The sequence below is a fragment of the Saccostrea cucullata genome, unplaced genomic scaffold (assembly GCF_032062105.1).
Source record: "Saccostrea cucullata isolate Sc308-1 unplaced genomic scaffold, CSIRO_AGI_Scuc_v1 ctg20438, whole genome shotgun sequence".
NCBI lineage: Eukaryota > Metazoa > Mollusca > Bivalvia > Ostreida > Ostreidae > Saccostrea > Saccostrea cuccullata.
Genome location: NW_026937057.1, coordinates 2,748 through 7,743, shown reverse-complemented (window position 1 = coordinate 7,743; position 4,996 = coordinate 2,748). Strand labels below are relative to the sequence as shown.

Genomic DNA, 4,996 nt, shown 5'->3' with positions numbered 1-4,996 from the left:
GGCAGTTCAAAAAGTCAGTGCAAAGTGTATTTAAATGTTATCGTAACTTATACAGGCACAAATGCTAGTACATGTTATCTAACAGTGCCATTTAATACACTCTACGCATGCATTCATAAAGATCTGGGTCACTTTTTGCATACATTTAGTGTATTTAAATGTTTGTCGAATAGAAAATTTCAGTTTTTAAATAGGAGTAAGTCATCGTGTACGGTTAATATTGTAAATACACTGTATAACAAGGTTTTCTATATTTTTAGTAAATTCTTGTCTCAACAAAAGATTACCTTGCCTTTTTTATATTTGATTTCTATAAACAAAAGTGTATTTTTCATGAACAGATTAAACGTTATGTACATGTAAAGCATTGAAATTTCGTTCAAAATACTCATGTATCAGAAATCTTTTATGCATTGTCATTAGTTTTCATGCATCAACACATAAACCTAGTTCATATTTCGGAATAAGCTCCTCTCAGTTTTTTGCGAACAACTTGTGCATTTTGTGCTGATTTCAGCACTTTGTACAGCAGTTCTGGGTCGATTGTGCAGCAGAGTGTGTGTCAAGCTTCATTTAAAGACTTTTTGAATTAAATTAAAAATTAAAGAGTTGTCCTTCCTGGCTGAGGGTCGGAGTCCCTTAAGAAGTAATTACAGACACGACAAATAAACTGATAAATATATTCGATAAAATTTTATTTCTTAATCTAATTACAGTCTTTTTGTATTGCATTGATAAAATGCACATGATTGGTCCTTTCAATCCAAATCTTCTTCTTTTATTTCTCTGCTAAACGACAGAAAGGAAGGGACATGGCATTCCAAATATTTTCCCTTTATGATGAGGAAGATACTTTTTTCCAGCTACTAGAACTTCATTCAAAATTCCACAAGATGCATTTCTGACGGTGGAACGTCTTTTCTAAGCGGAAATTCCTTGGAAATTTTCACAGTTTAGATGGTCGATTGGAAGCTTTGCCTCGATGTGAAGAGACTATCACTCTATTGTTTCAATAGATATTGGATTTATGATCTCAAATGAAGAAGATATGTCCATCCACCAAGTTAATAATCAGAAACAGTTAGACTATTGCTGGAATATGGGACTTCAATTTCTTTGCTGAGGAAGAACACCTGCTTTAGAAACAAAATTTTATTTGTTAAGAGCCAAAATGAACAAAAATATTAGGTAAAAAAACCATTATTTTATACCGGGGTATAATAAAATATCATGACATTACAGTACCTATTATTCCTATTAAAAGTTATATTTCATTGATGTTAATATAGGTAAAAATCTCACTTTGTACCACAGGGGTGTGTTGTTTCTCTATTATTTGTTGGAGCATTTGTTGTGTGGTAATTACTCTCTAGTTTGTAACATGATTGATCTGTAGTAAAAAAATTAATCTTAAAAATTTCCATCAGACATCAATTTAAATATATAACGATGCAACAGAGAATGGATAAAATTAAGAATTTTAAAACGAAGGATCAAAAAGAATTTTACTCATAAAATATTAATTAAAAGACTACCCGTACATTTGTAAGCTTCGTCTGAGGAGTAATAAAGCGGACAAGAAATACCAGCTTCTAAACACGAGTGCTCAAAGTTGGTTTGGACTTTGGTGCCTTTTTCGTTATACTCTGCACATTTGTCTGTACAAAAAAAAAACATATTTACAACGCTGTAGGAGTATGGATAATGTATGAAGTATAAAAATGACATGATTTTAATGAACTGGTGTATTTTGCAGCAATGCTTTTTGTCATGATGGGATATTGAATAGCAAGAGTAGGGAGCACTTTTAAAGTTCTACATGTATCAGGTTTTGACGAAGAATTTGCGAAAATATAAAACAATCAATCGATAGATTTAAAAAGAGAAAATTAAAAATCATTTTATAGATAAAAAATTCTTTTCTAATTTATATTTTTTAATTCTTACGCCGAAAAAACAATTTGTTGTTTAGGTGCGCAGACTTCTATGGTCTTGTTCCAAAATGAATTTGGCAGGCAGTGATATACAAAACGATGAAGTCGGGTACACGATTGAACAACGAAGCCACATCTCATGACCTCTGCCCTCTTTCTCCATTCCTCTGGAGTTGATGGACAATGTGAGACTTCCCAAACAGTTTCTCGTGATTTTAGGCAAATTCCATAAATACTCTAAAAATTAAGAAAAAAATAAACTAAAAATATTTGAATGAAAAAAATGGACTTTAAATGAAATCTATTTTATTTTTATACATTTTTGTTAGGTATCATTTTGCACACAGTGCTAATTGTGAAGGGGGAACTCAACATTGTTTCTTTACTATTGTTTAGTTAAAATCCTGTTCTTTACCAAAAATTATGTAAATCTATATTATATAAAGGCCTACATTTCTGTGTCTTCTGCCTGAAGCATCTTCAACAACCATTATGTTTATAAAAGCAACGACAACAAAGACCTCCTCTGAGTTTATATGCATTGCCTTTCCTTTTCCTTAATTATAGAATGACGACACTGAATTGACGACAGATTATTTTGTTATTTCCCGATCATAACAAGAATCTCACGATGGGTGTGACCGGGGGGCAGGGGGTGCCCACTCTTCCATATCACCTGATCCCACGTTTGATATTTTTGAGGTCCATGTTTGCTCTGCTCCTATTTTTTACTGCTTTATGGTCTTTGATAATGTTCCTTATCTCCAGATCCTTCATACTGAAGAGCCCTTCTATACGTTTTTTTATATCTTTGCAAATCACTATTTTGTCATTACTGTCCTACATGTATAAGTATTTACGCCAAACACATGGTAAATTGTATTCCTAGTGTATGTTTTAAAATATAAAAACAGAAGCAGAAAGCTTGAAAAAAAAGGTTTTTTTTCTATATTAACGGTATTTTTGTCCAGTTTAAAAGAAACAGTGATAGAGTTGTTGATAAAAATCATTAGGTGAGGCAGTTTAGTACTTTTTTACTCGTGAAATACTGTAATTTATTCATTGAATAAAATGATATCCTATCGTAGTGTGACGAATATCAGAAGTGCGGGAAAACTCGCGATTTCCCTTCCCATAACGAAGATTGCTGTAAAAAAATCTTCCTTGACCTGATATAATATAGATGGAAATAAAGAAATCATTCTGACAGTGAATAAAACTGTCACAATTACCAAAAGTATGTTGCTAAATCCATGTTTATAGTGTTTTTACATCACAACGCTCTGACGTCTCACCTGCTCAACTATGACGTCACGAGCCTATGACTATATTACAAAAAGACAGAGGCAAAGGAAAAAGAATAAAGGATTTTTTTTAATTTTTCATGTAATTATTAGAAAATTCAATGTTTTCGTGAAAATATCAAAAATCTTTTCCCAAACGTGAAATAAATTCCATATTTAACTAAGACACATTGAATATCCTCTATATATTTCAGAAAAGCATCATGTATCACACTGGAATCTATTTGAACATTTTCATTTAATAACATCTGAAAGAATGAAATAGAAGTTAAGTCAAAGAAATCGTAGAAATCCCATTTCAGGAAGATATTAATGTTGCTTCTTTTATAAAGTGTTTCAGTTTTTTTTTAAATAATTTAATCATTAATTGAAATATACCACTAGATCAAATGTTTACTAGCGTTTTTCATACTTATAAATTATTATATCAATATTTACACTCTGCATTTACGACCAATTTTCCCGATTATTGCAAGATGCATTTATACGGCGGGTGTGACCGGCTTGCGGGTACATTAACTCCTCCATGGCACCTGATCCATTCCTTAATACATGTATGTTAGGGAACCACGTTTGCTCTGCAGGTGATTTGTATTGTTTTAAAGCAGGTTTAAGCTTGAAACTGTTCTGTATCTCCATATATTTTTAATCACAATGTACAATAATGATACATTTATGAAATTTATCGAGTTGTTATTTTTTGTGATTGTTTGTAGTTTTTAAAACCATTAAGCAAAATAAAATTAGCGTCTTTAATTCCTTCTAATGCATATATGGCTTTACATAAATTAGTTCTGTATTTCATTTTTATACTTTTGTGATTGATAAGGTTCTATTTTCCTTTGTTTTCTGTATAATATTTAAAATATGCGCAGTACAAATGCTTAAGAATGTCTATGCCATTTCAAAAATTGACCTATAGTAGTAATGTTGGTTTGATAGTTGATATTTTATGTAAATCATGTATATCAATTAACATTCTTCGTACATTGTTCATGTATATTATATAACTTTGTGAAATCCGATAATCTGATTGGTCAATACGAAGTAATTATATTTTAATAATGACCGCTGAACGCGAATAATGACTCGCACGAGCTGCCTCGTTTTCACTTTCGCTTTTAATTACTCAAGCAGTTTGCAAGTTGTAGGCGAGGAAAATTTAAAAGATATAGTGAAGAACTCTGAAGGTGAGAATACAAAACAATTATCAAGGATATCTTTTAGCATTTTTCGGGAATACTTACTACATATGCCATTTCATTGTTGAATTCGACTTTTCCACTCGGCGAGCAGATTTTTGACGCTGTTTACGCGATTACGGACTCGGAGACTAAAGTAAATAAAGACAAGCAGATACCTTGTGTTATTATTATGCTTAGTTATAGGTTAAAATTTATAACCGAAACAAGTTCCTGTGAGTAACATTCAAAAAATTCTGAAACGTTTATATTCGACTTATTTATGGTAAACAACATCTCTGTAAACATTAGGAAGATATACATAGTACAAATACATTTGGGAAATTATTATTTATATAATATAATAAATATGGACTCAATGCACGGTCAATATGCATTTATAATGACCCAGGATGGCAGATATTGACCTCAGATACATGGAGTATATCGACCTCGGGCTAGCGCCCTCGGTCGATATACTCCATGTATCTTCGGTCAATATCTGTCATCCTGGGTCATTATAAATGCATATTGACCTACATTGAGTCCATATTTGTATAATAATTATATGTTCTTT

General features: G+C 31.6%; 1 long non-coding RNA gene across 1 annotated transcript; it reads right to left on the bottom strand.

Moving 5' to 3' along the window:
* Positions 1-1,038: 1,038 nt before the first annotated feature.
* LOC134247129 (uncharacterized) lies at positions 1,039-1,587 on the bottom strand. The gene is made up of 3 exons (XR_009987771.1): positions 1,542-1,587; positions 1,303-1,390; positions 1,039-1,136 (listed from the first exon to the last, which is right to left on the bottom strand). It is a non-coding gene; the product is annotated as an uncharacterized LOC134247129 (long non-coding RNA).
* Between the last annotated feature and the right edge of the window lie 3,409 nt (positions 1,588-4,996).